This window comes from Pistacia vera, unplaced genomic scaffold (genome assembly GCF_008641045.1).
Source record: "Pistacia vera cultivar Batoury unplaced genomic scaffold, PisVer_v2 Contig51, whole genome shotgun sequence".
Taxonomy (NCBI): Eukaryota; Viridiplantae; Streptophyta; class Magnoliopsida; order Sapindales; family Anacardiaceae; genus Pistacia; species Pistacia vera.
Genome location: NW_022196346.1, coordinates 39468 through 53094, shown reverse-complemented (window position 1 = coordinate 53094; position 13627 = coordinate 39468). Strand labels below are relative to the sequence as shown.

General features: G+C 39.2%; 1 non-coding gene across 1 annotated transcript; it reads right to left on the bottom strand.

Moving 5' to 3' along the window:
• Positions 1 to 12806: 12806 nt before the first annotated feature.
• Positions 12807 to 12913, bottom strand: LOC116106248. Its single transcript, XR_004124291.1, has one exon. It is a non-coding gene; the product is annotated as a small nucleolar RNA R71 (small nucleolar RNA).
• Positions 12914 to 13627: the final 714 nt, after the last annotated feature.

Sequence of the window (13627 nt, the reverse complement as noted above, 5' to 3'; positions counted from 1 at the left end):
TATTGGCCCAATTATTTTAATTGTATAATTCATAAGTCCTTAATTCTTTCTATAAGGGCATTTTGGTCATTTGGCACTAAACATAATTATTACTTAATTAATGCCATTAAATGCAATTAAGCCTACTCATACTTGACTTTTACAATGCTTATCCATAGGCAAAATGACTGTTTGCCCCTAATACCCTTTTATGGATAATTGATTCATATTGTTACAAATGAATTGACTATTTTGCCCTTAGTTAGATTTTATGCTTTTTAACATAAAATTAACATCTAAAGGACTATTTTGAGTTGGGAACATACCTTTGACATCTAGGGTATTATAGGGAGTTAATTTTTCTTTCCCTTTTATGCAATCTTATGTTCATGTCTACATTAGGGAAAACGTAGATTTTAGGTTGGGGGTAGGGAAGTTCTCCAATTTTTTAAATTTTTTATGAGTTTAAGAGGGCATTTTCTATGATTTTTGTTTTACTTTGACTGATTATTTTTGTTGTTGTTGCATGTTTGTTTGTTTTTGTTTGAAGATGTATTCATATGTCAATGATAATAACTTGATTGCAATGACATGTAGCACTTACAATAAGTCAAGTTTTACTTTAGTTTAGGAATAATTCTGGATGTTGGTTTTGCCTAAGTTTAAGACTCTCAATAATGTGGTTTGTCAGGTTGTTTAGTTCTAGCATTTAAGGATGTTTTGCGTGTGAATTTCCTATGACATTTTTTTAGATCTCCAAACTATAGAACCTATCTGGTGACCACTTGAGGTGAAATCCTAGACAACACATGACTTAAGAAATTATTTAGGCCATCTTGGACCGTTTGTGCCTTTTAAGCCGACCCGATATTTTATTATTTTCTCTAGTCATCCCTTTGTGTCAATATTGAATTTATATTAGCCTTGATTTTCTTTCATTTACCCCACAATGACATACCCTTTTTAACCCTAAACACATTACTCTACCCATGATTTTAAGAGGATTTAATCTGAACATTATTCAAAGTGACAGTGGGAATGTGTGTGGCGTAGAACATTTTCTCAAAATTTTTGGATGGTATTCAAACGAATAGGTTGGGGGCAGTGGTGTATCGAGAATAGCAAGGTGAAAAGGAAGATATTATAATATCCATACTTCCTATTTGTTTATCCAAAAAAAAAAAAAAAATTAAATGATGAAAAAAATGAACCAAGGAAGTATGGAAAGTGTGTAAATGCAAATGCGGATGGGAAGAGAGATGTAACAAGGGTTTTGGGAAGTTAGAGAGAATATAATATGCTTCGAACGATTATGTTACAAATAAGTATGATTAGTCGTCTTAGTTTGTTTGATCCCTTTTCATTTTGTTATAACCCAATACCTTAGCCTAAACGTTACAAGCACAATAAAGTCCTAATGATCTAAAGTTATGTGTTTGTTCTACATTAGTGGATAGTGGTTTGAAAGATAGGCCTATGGAGTTTGTCCTTATATAGTTTTACTCTTATTTCATAATTAATGGGACCAAATGTTTATCTATGGATGTTGCACATGGAAGTGTTTTTGGTGATAAGATTGACAGAATGTGGATTGATGGATGATTGGAGAGTTGATGATAAAGGTGAAATTGATGTTTAGGATGTTCCTAGAATTAGGGTGATGTTTGATTATTTTCTCTGTTGTGTGTATATGCAATTGCAATTTTTGAGACACTTCTATGGATTAATTTGGAAATTTGTGTTTCATTTTTATGCATGAGTGTGTGTGTGTTAGTTAGGACTGTTGTGCGGAAATAAAGCTTGGCTCGACGCTTGGGAAAAGCACAATAATCCTAGCCTGGGTACTGCGCATAGCCAACCGAGCAAAAACACCCGACAAGGAAGCACGTCAACTTAAAGCAACAAGCCAGATGTCAACAGGACTAAGCTTAGGGCAACACCTGACAACCCACTAATCTGCATGAACTCCACATGCAATACATACAGCTGTTTCATCTAACCAAGCGATGACTCTTTGACAAACTCCAGTTAATTACAGTTGTAATCGCAATTTAGTGTAATTATAATCTGACCCCTTCGATCACCCAAACTGTGTCACAGGAGATATCAATCATTCCGCTGACACAAAACCCCACTAGCTACAGTCACCTCCACTCCTATAAATACCAAATTACAATTTCGAAAATGGGGGGACAGGCATAGAAAGAGAGAGAGACTGGGGGAAAGAAAGGGGATTAATGGGAGAAATAGAGCAGAACCCTCTGCACATTTTGTATTAGAAAATCATTATAATCATTCACTTTAGAAAGAAAAAGATATAGTGGATGTAGGCCTAATTATATTGCTCAATCGAACCATTTAAAAAAGCTCACTTATCTGTCCCTGTTATACATGCAGTTAGGAACACAGAACTACCGAAGATAATTCTGACACGATAGGAGGTTTGCGATAATCAACCCCCCGAGCGGAGATCACCAGATCTGGAATACCTAGGGCGACGCCCGGTAAAACAACCAATGGTGGAAGAGACAAACCATCAAGGGCCAGTCAATTCCCAGCACAAGAACGGCCAAGCTCATTGTGATGACAGAATCACATGAGCACATTCCCAGTGGATACATTCAAACCATGTCCAATGACAACATGACGTTAAAAATCCACGTGTTAGTACTAACCTGTGTCGCAACGGATCTTAGGAATCAACCTTCGATAACCCATACTATTCGAGTGAACATGATTCCTCTTTGCACGTGAGTGTGCCCCAAAGGGAAACCCAATAGAATTATGAGCCAGATCTCTGCAAGCATCTGAATTCACAAAAGCCTGACTTCCGTCATTTTCTTAGCGAGAATAGGGGAAACGCCTTTCCTCTAGGCAACCCCCATGATGGTGTGTAGTTGGAGAAGATAGAGAGAATGCTTGACAAGTTGTGTATCCAGCAAATCAAGCATGCGATGATAACCTTTGGTTCCTCGTTTCAAGAGAAGATGCGTCTCGCGCCCTTACTAGTAGGCTTCAAGATCCTAGATATCAAGTTTAGCGGGGAAGGCGACTCCTAGGACCACCTTGATGCTTTTAATGGCTTGATGGAGCTACACCAAGTATCCGACATCACCAAGTGCAAGTGTTTTGCAGCTACCCTTATGGGTGACGTGAAAAGGTGGTATAAGAGAGTTCCCTCGAACTCAATCCATTCTTGGCACTAGTTCGCGAAGCTTTACCTACAGCAAGTGCAGGCCCAACGTAGGTTCACAATACCAATAAGCTATCTTAGTAACATCCACCAAGAGAAAGGAGAGAACCTAACGTGGTACCTAAAAAGATTCCAAACAGAACAAAGCAAGGTGACCAACGCGCTTGAGGAAGTGATAAGGACGCTCCTAATTGCCCGTGTGAGGCCACAAACCGAATTGTTGAAAGATCTCCCAAAAGAAGATCACATATCTCTTGCCCAATTCTATAGGATGGCAAAGAAATGCCAGCGAATAAAAAATTCACTAGCTGTGCTGAGTGGCATGGCCTCAACCAGTGCCCCCGCTCGTTAACTCTAGCGAGTGGGGGGTCACAAGAGAGACAGTCACGACCTTGACTGGTGCCGGCCTCCAAAGAGGCCATGGGTGGAACTTAGGAGGGACTGTAATTTATTTTCCCGATTCGGCATTTACACACCTCTAGTCTCCCCAATCGACGAGATATTCGCGGTCATTGACGATGCCAAGCTGTTGCCACCATTGAACAAAATGAAGAGACCTTGTGGTAGGCGAGATTCCCAAAAAGATTGCAGATACCATAAAGAAACCGGCCACAACACCAACGAGTGTCAGGCTTTAATGAACGCCATAAAAGATTTAATCCGAAAGGGGTATCTAAAAGAATATGTGGGCCAACCAAGACCCTAAGGAGCCAAGAGGGATGCGTTTCCCAGCAACCAGAAACTTCCAATCATCAACTGCAAATGATATTTGGAGGACCCTCGGTCGCTAGGAAGTTTAGGCAAGTAAGGCTTTAGCACGCTCGAGAGGCCATCCAACCATTGGAGTCCTCCTAGGAGACAATCATGTCTCCTAGGTAGGTTTTGTTTCAATGGGTCTCTTGCTTTAAAACAACAACATTGTCTCCTAGGTAGGTTTTGTTTCAATGGGTCTCTTGCTTAAAACAACAACATAGTTGTAACTCAGGGGCTAGTGTCACGGCCCCTCCTGAGTATCCCTATCCCACTGGATCTGAGCGCTCCAGGAGACTCAGGATCCCAAAAGGAAGGTGAATACTCTTTAAAAAAAAAACATCGATAAAAACAATTCCGTTTATAGACGAAAGTGAAAAGTAGTGCCTTTGCACATTTAAGGTTTAGAAGGTGGAAATACACAGATAATTATTCTAAAAACGGGAACTAAAATCCAGTTACAAAAGAAACGTAGTATCAGAGTCCACTAAAGTTTGTAAAAGACGCAGATCATCATGCGCAAGGCCAACCTAGACGTAGAGTATGCTCCACACAAACCCAATCTACGGTCTTGGGGGAGGAAGCATAAAACAGTGAGCTAGGAAGCTCAGTGAGCGAATAATATATTTTATACGAAAATAACTTTAACTTTGAAAACATGCATGAATAATTGTATGCCACACAACACTAATGCACTTACATGATAAGGCAACAAACAGTATATATATATATTATTCTCGGATGCTATGAAATCACACACCACCATCATATAAAATAAATAAATTATCACCACCCTACTAGCACTTAGGGGCCTGGATCATAACTATCTGAACCAGTCCTTAACTCAGACATGAAGCTACACCACCCGTAGTCTACCCTCGGGATGGCACTATCCGCAGTCTACCCTCGGGATGGTACGAACATCATTAGATAACCATGCTCGACCCACAGTCAACCCTCGAGATGTCATGATATGGTATCAAATATAATCTTGCCCACAGTCTACCTTCGGGGCGTCCAAAATCCTGCATCGGCCAATAACCGCTTGGTGTAATCCCGCCCGGAGCTCGTTAGGCGTTCGTCTTGTTCTAGTAGGATATCCCAATGGTTCGGTAGGACATACCATCCTAATGCACGCATGAGGATAAATGTCAAATACTAGCTGATGTTTGGAGGGGGGGATGGGTACGGTTTCCAATTCGGGAGTCAAACATAACAATAATCATGCATCCACAATTTCATTCCAAATATGCATCATGCATGCCTTATGCATATATAAAGTATAATATGATAAAAAATTCCAATAAAAGCCATGTAATCATGAATGTAATGCTCACCACGTCAAAATACAAAAGTATGTAAAATTCTATTTACACCCCATATTTATCATCAATCTTCTAAGATCCCAAAACTTCTAAACATGACAATTAACCCCCTGCTACCAAGAGCCTATTGCCCATAAGAAAAAGTCTAACATTTTTATTCAACACTCTTTCCGAAATTTCCAAAATAAAATGTACCATTTATAGTATTTAATAACTCATTAACTTCATATCCATTCTAGCTTAATATCCATTCCACCTTTTTACCAACTTCAAGCACTCATTCCCACTCAACAATCACGTCTAAATCAAGTCTGTAGTTTATGGAAATGCAGCAATTACTGCACTGATGGCTCCAAAAATACCAAGCCAACAATGCAGCAACAATGCAGCAAATATATATATATATATATATATACATACTTTAAGTAAACCTCCAGCTCATGATTTCATACCCATTACCTCCAAAAGTCCAGCCAATCTCTAACCTTTTAGGCAAGGTAAACGTTCACATTCTATACAATATAGGCCAACAGTTTCATGCCCATTATTTCCCAAATTTTCCAGCCGTTTACTCATTACAAAGTTTAACAGAACATTCAAATATAAAATTCAAAATTCATTTAGTATCCACCCATATTCACGTTTCTAATCAACTCAATTTTATAACTAACCCACAACCTTCCAATTCATTCTACACCATTTGTTTTCAAAACAAATAAAATACTCCCAATTGTGGACAAATAAATGAGCCCAATAGCCAATCAAGTTAACCAACCATAGCATGCATCTCCGTATAATCCAAAGGAAAGATTAAAGTTTACATAAACACAATTTTATAACCATTCCTATTAATGAAATTCACTGGCACAATCTTAACACCTTCTTAATATAATTTTTCACTTCCACTTCCACTCTAGCACACAATTAAACCGTTTCATTAATCAAAAGAAACATTCAGCAAGGTCAGCACCCATATGAACAAAATAGAATCCGAACGGAGATGAAATTTTGGATGCATGAATTCTTTTATGCAATACTATTCCACTCACACTTTCTCCTTTGCTTTTAACTCAAGTGCTCGGTCCTCCTATCTTCTTCACCTATTTGATCCAAAATTGTTATAGGAATTAAGATCTAAACAAAGAGAAAAGGAAAGATCGATTAAAAACAATAAAGGATTGAAAATGCATGTGTAACCTTATTCCTTTACCCCAAAATTTCTCTGAAAATTCTTCTCCTACAAGCACCTCTCGGCCCTCCTCTATTCTAACACAATTGTTATTTTTCTCTTTTTCAATGTACAAAGGAGAATGAATGTGAAATGAGAAAGAGAAAAAGAATAAAACAAGCTTCTCTTCTCTCACTTTTTTTTTGTTTCTCTCGGCTATGTCTTTCTCCACTCCACCATTCCTCATCTCAATTTAATAAAATTTCACAACCATCATTGGCAAAACAATGTGCCAAAACCGTGGGCTAATTCTCCAAAAGAAGTTACCTTTAACCCATCTTGCAATGGCCAATTATCATGCATCCCTTAGTCTTTGATTCTTACATCTTGCACCCCAAAATCCTTTAAATAAAGTTATGTTTTATCATGATCTCACCCCTGGAGAATTATGCATGTACCCTTGCATGACACAATATTAAAAAGACCCCTTATCTTTAATCAATTTCATAATGTTGTTGAAAGATCTTCACACTTCCAATTTCACACAAGTGCTCTTGCAAAACTACTTAATAAACCCACCATGCCTTATTTCTTACTAAAACATCTCTAAAAAGTTTCAATTCTTACATATTACCCCCTAGATTCACATAAATAAAATTAAATAAAACCCACAAAGAAAATACGGAGTATTACAGCCAGGACCCTAAGAAAAGTGACGTTGCCAAAATTTAAGTGAGCAGGAAGGACCAACTCCCACAACTCTGTGGATGTCGATTTGAAAGATCGTCTATTGATCTGCACTTGATGTAGGGATACAGAGGTGGACCCAATATTCCTCGATAATAAGAACTCAAGAAGGTCTATGACCCCAGCTTGACGTGGCCTTGAGGAGGGATCCATGATAAACACTCAAAGAAGGCCATCTAGATTGACAGCTACTATGCTGTGATAAGCTCTAGGGCCAAACTCAAAGTAACTGTCAAAACCAGCCCCCAAACAGAGCAAAGCTAATGACCTAATTTTATCCCATACAAATGACCAATTTAAAGATCCTAGAGAAGGCAGGTTCTTTATTAAATAACTAATCAAAACAAACCTGGTGACAGTTACTCCGCGCAGCAAATAAAACATAAAAAGAAATGAAAAAAAAAAAAATCTGCAGGCATGAAGTGCTATAGAAATTCTTTGATTCAATCATTGTTTGAAAATACAAATAGCGTAGCAACAAAAAGAAAAGAAACGAGGCTCTAAGGAAATCTAAGCCTTGAGAGCAAGATCTTTGGCTGGAGGAGAAAATCTATTAGGAGCTTCCGCAAGATCACCAGCAGCAGTAACATCACCATTTGTTACAGTGTCATTCAGAGGCAAAGAGGTAGACTGCTCACAAGGAATATCCCATTCTTCATCCTCGCTTGAATGCTGGGGGGGGGGGGGGGTGCCTTTGAGGACTATCTCTCGCCACCTTCCTGACGAACTTCCTTGTCTCTTCCTGATAGTGCGATGGAAGAGAAGAGAAATCAGTTGTCGGGTTGTACTCCTATATCGACCTGAGGATGGAAAGACACGTATCCCAAGCAACAACTGTGCCACTACACTTCTCCATGACAACCCTTTTTCCAGCTCAACTAACCTCCCCCAGCCTCAGACACCTTGGCAGTATGCTGCTCAAGCTCTGACCTCAAGTTTGCACCTTGACCTACAACTATCTCAACCTCCACGACTGCTGCCTCATACCTCTCTTTGAACTTAGCTACTAATGCGACTAAAAAGTCTCTCTCAGCCAAAGCCTTAACCCTAGCCCCCTCAGACACTACGAGCTTCACTACAAACTATTCCTCCTTCCCAGCTAGCTATAATTGAGAAGCTTTAGTTTGCCTCTTCAGCTCTACCCTTGACCGAGCGAGCTCCTCATCAAGACTGGCAATCTTATCCTCATAAGACTTTTGGATCAAGTCTGTATCTTCCCAAACCCTAGCAGCCTACTTCACGAAAGGATAACCATCTTGGAACAACAAAGAAAGGATGTCATGAGTCTGCACGAAAGAAAACCAAATCCTGTTATAACACAATGTACCCCAGCCAAGGTAAACAAAGAAAGTATAGTACATACTTGCATGAAAGAGACAACTGTTTGCTAGAATCACCCTAGAAACAAAGAAACAACCCAGCTTCTAGGAGATCTCTCAAAAGTTGCCCCTTTTAACATGTAGACCTCCGAGGAAGGCTGACTAGGTAGTTGGGAGGGCGTTCTTACTAGCCCTCTACCCATCAGTAAGACAGACGACAAAGGAACAACTGGTTGCTCCTGCGGCATAACAAGACATATGACCTTGCACTTTTGGGTAAAGGCAACCCAAATCCCATCCCTTTAGGACAAAAAAGTCTGCCGGTGGGCCGTCTCATGGCTCACCCATCACTCTTTTAGCTCTGACCACCCTTCTACGAGTGGCCACACTCTCTTCTCTTTTGTCGAGGGAGCAATCCTCTTTCCCCACTTGTCAGGGATGGCCTTCACCAAACTCGATGAGCCCGAGATGACCTTGTCAAAGACAATTCAATAGGAGCACTTGACCTCAAAGGCAAGAAACCAGATGGTCTTCTCCCCTTTGAATAGTGGTTGGGCTTAGGGACAAACATCTCTGAGAAAGTGAACCATCGTTAGAAAACCTACGGGAATTTACTCTGAAAAGGAAAATTGAAGCTTACTCATCTTTTTTTTTTTCTCGAAAATGGTAGGAAAAACGAGCGTTGGTGGGACAAAACCCAACTCAATCAAATTGTCAAGGGTGATCAACCGCTCAACGTTCTGAGTTGACTCCAAAAGCTAGTAAAAGTGCAAAACCCATTGCTAAAACTCTTCTCACAAGTAGGGCTCCTTGTGATCACCTACATAAGGGAAAGAGAGAATATAATGTGCCTATCAAAAAAGTCTCTCTCAATGGAATAATTGGATAAAGTTAGCCAAAACTTACGAGCATCTCTAAAATCACCATTTCCTTCACAAGCATATAATAAATAATCGGAATCCCAACCACCTAACTTGGTAGGGATCTTGGCTAATCCCTTTAGATCTAAATGTTTGGCTTTAGAAAAATAATAAAGCCCCCACTGACTTCTATTCAAAGGATAAACATTCCCAAGCTCATCAATGGTGAGCTCACCGATACCGATCCTTTGTTTTGCAATATACATGCAATCATACACAAATAGGCGTTCGCCATCAACTAGAGTGGGGCTACCTCTAAACGCTCCATCACCGTCAAGATAAAATGATGTTGAGGTATTGACACCCTGCACCTAAGGAGGGTCTCCGAGATCGCAACCCAGCTAGCATGAGGACTCTCTAGAGAATAATCTTCAGCATGGCAGAGAGGACCAACTAGGTCGTACTCTTCCCTTATGCAGCCCAACTCATCACTAAGGAGAGGATGCGTCAAGTTCTTACACAACCTAACGACCGCTAAAGGAACCACGCCATCGTTCACCTGCAAAGAATCCATTTCCACCATACTAAGCTAGCTCCTAGCAAACATTTCATCCACCGGAGGAGCAACAGGCACTTCCCCAATGACTCCACCTCAGTTGGTTGAGATACTATCAGTCAAATGCACATCAGGCTCTTGACTGCCAATAACACCCATGTAGTTGGCTTCGAAAACATCTGAACACAAAACTCGATGTTACCGACCATCATACTCCTAAGTGAATAACTTGCCAACCGCTCATCCTCAATGCCCCTCACCTAGGAAAAGGAGTTGTCCAATACGCACAAAATAGGCCAGCCTCTGGTGCTACCCTTAGCGACCTCATATCCAGGTCCCACAGTCACCTTTTAAGTTATCGCTAGGCCTTACCAAAAAACAAACACAATAGCAAGAGAATAAGGGGAAGGCTTACCACCGAAACACCCTTGAAGGCGTTAAGAATTTGCTAAAAGATTGACGAAACAGTCTAAAGATCAAACGAAAAGCACAAGGAAACAACAACAGTGAGTAAAGGGAAACACAGTCAGGGCACCCTTTATAAAAGCTCACAAAAAAGAAGACAGATATGGCTATCCAGTCAATCCACGTGGCAACATCTAATGCTGAGATTAACTATCATTTGAGAAATCAAGGCAGCCACCTATCAACATGGGCCATCATTTAATCGACACACTATCCCAATTGACACATCTTTCGATGTGATTGATGAGACCACTCAAAAGCAGAAAACAGAATCTAAGCCATTCTTTGGTGAACACCCCAAGCCTACAAGAAGAAAGCCTGAACCTCTAGGAGTTCCAAGACATTAAGACCTCAGGAATGAAACCCACGTTGGTTCCTCTTCAACCTCATAGCCAGCCCCCCGTAGATCCCTAAGCCAAATGCAAACTTCCTGCAGCTCGAAAATCTAGGGGCTTGGAACAACGCGGTTGATAATCCTATAATTATATCTAGGCTTTTGGCCAGATTTTGGATACTTCTTATTTCATTTGTGCCTGAATTCCAACTTAATTGCAAATATTTTATGTTTCAGGCCAAAACGTGTAGTTAGAGCAAATAATGAGCGGAATTGAGTTTCTGGACCCAGAAACAAGCGAATCTTAGGATTTGGGGAAGTCCTGAAGTGGATTCGAAGCACTATGAAGCTTGTTCCTATTGGAGAGCACCAAAGATTGAAGGTTCAAGCAAGGAAGCAAGCGAAAGGCACTTTCGTAATTTCAGAATTGTTCAGAAGACTTCGCCATAGCGAATTACTTTCCTCGCTGCGACGATAAACTCTCAGGGTAGATTAACAATTTTAAACCAACTCGTTGCCGCGGCGAAGTTTGCAAGATTTAGTTTTTCAAAACTGTGCATTTTAATTTAGACGAAAGTTTTAGGTTTGTTTTGGACCGACTATATAAAGAAGACTTAGTCTTTTTATTAGGGAGTTCGACATTTTTGGGGGAAAGAAGAGAAGATTGGAGATTGAACTTCTTGGATTCATCAAATAGGGAAGATTTTGCTCTTTTTTCTTAATTCCAACATGTTGAATGCATTGTTTACTGTTTTTATTTCTAATTGTGTTAATTTTAGTATGAACTAACTTGTTTTGGGTTAGGGTTTTTATGTAATTGGGGTTTTTATGTTTAATCAATAAATTGATGTTGCTTTTACATTCTATTGCATGGATTGTATGATTATTCTTGTTCATATTGAATTTACTTGTTGAACATGATGAGACTGAGAAGTGAATCATGTATTAGCTTCTTAGGGTAATTGCCATTGTTGCATTGAATGCTAGAGATAGGTTTGAGAATCAACGAAATCAATTTAGGATTCCATTTAGGTTAATGAACTTGGAACTATTAAACTTCAATTTGTTGGGTGCGGAAGCTTAATAGGGAAAAGTAGGAAAACATAGCCTGAGAAGGTATGTTTTACACATTAGGGAGTCCGATTTATAATCCGTGCATATGAGTGTAGAAGTAGCATAATTCGTAGATTAATTCATAAAATCCTAGTGAAGTCAAAACCCTAACCGTTTGTTTTAATTGATATTTCTCTTGAATTAACCTTGCTGTCTTTACGTAGTAAGTTTTGTTTTCACTTTAGCTTAAATTTCTCCTACAAATCCAAACATCTTTCGGTTTCTCCAACTTGATAAACAACTGGGAAAATCAATCCTCGTGGGAACGATACTTTACTTATCACTTTATTACTTTTTGCGACTAGTGCACTTGCTACACATTACATGTTGTAATTTCAATGCGTCAAGTTTTTGGCGCCATTGCCGGGGATTGATTTTTGTGTTAACATTGAACTTTTCTTGTGTTAGCTAGATTGGAGTTTAATTTTAGTTTTAATTGTTTTCTAGTTTAATTTTTTTGTTCTTTTCTATTAGCTTGTGATCTCACGCTTTCTTTCTTTCTGTGTAGTTTATCCGAAAAGCTAGACGTCATCCAATGGTTCCTATTGATCCAGAGATTGAAAGAACCGCAAGAAGACTTAATAGAGAAAGAAGAGAACGAGAGGCTATAATCATTTAGATGACAGAGAATAGAACATTGAGGGAATTTTTAGTACCCACAGTTGATGGTAGTCGTCTAAGTATAACTAGGCCACCAATGCAAGCCAACAACTTTGAAATAAAGCTGGTAATCATCCAGATGATCCAACAGTTGGTACAATTTAAAGAAGATCTGAAGGAAGATCCAAATTCACACATTGCAAACTTCTTGGAGATTTGTGATATCTTCAAATCAAACGGAGTGTCAGATGACGCTATCAGATTAAGATTGTTTCCTTTTTCATTAATGGATAAAGCAAAAGGATGGTTAATGGCATTACCACCAGGAACAATCATAACCTAGAATGAATTGGCATAGAAATTCCTTACTAAATACTTCCCTCCAGCGAAATCAGCAAAGATGAGAAATGATATCACATCGTTTCTACGGGAAGAGACTGAGTCACTTTATGAAGCTTGGGAAAGATATAAGGAACTTCTGAGAAAGTGTCCACACCATGGTTTGTGATAATCCATAAATTATACAGTTTTTATTTGATCTTTTTGTCGGATTTCAGTTACTTTCTAGTGCATTTTTACCTGAATTAGTGCTTAATTCTTTACTTTTCGTGTTTCAGGTTAAAATGGACTTTTTAAGTGAATAGAGACAAAATTGGATAGTTTTGACTCAGAAATGAGCGGATCTCAGAAGATAGGAGAGTTCCGGAGCAGGACAAAGCACGATGAAGCTTGTTTCCAAGGAAGAGAGCCAAAAATCGAAGAATCGAACGAAGAAGCAAGCAGAGTGGCAGTTCTGTAAATTTCAGAACCTTTGAAGGAGCTTCGCCCCGGCGAAGAAATTGTCTTCGCCGTGGCGAAGTAGGCCAGAGACGATGTGGGATTTCTTCACTCTTCGCCGCGGCGACAGTCAACTTATTCAGTTTTGAAAGGATGAAAGTCTGTGTGTGCGTGTTTTGGCTAGGTTTTGGACAAGTATAAAAGAAAAACTTAACCTTTGGTCCAGGATCTTCAGCTTTTTAGGTTTAGCGTTTTTACACTTTTCTGAGAGTAAAGCTTTTAGTTTTTCGGATTGTTGAAGGGATATTCAGATTTGACTAGAAGATTCATCTTTTGGGAAGATTTCTTATCTTTCATCTCAGTTTCATTATGTTTAATGTGTTTATTCCTAATTTTCATTTTTGTAGGGTTAATTTAGCTATGAACTATTTCTATGGGTTA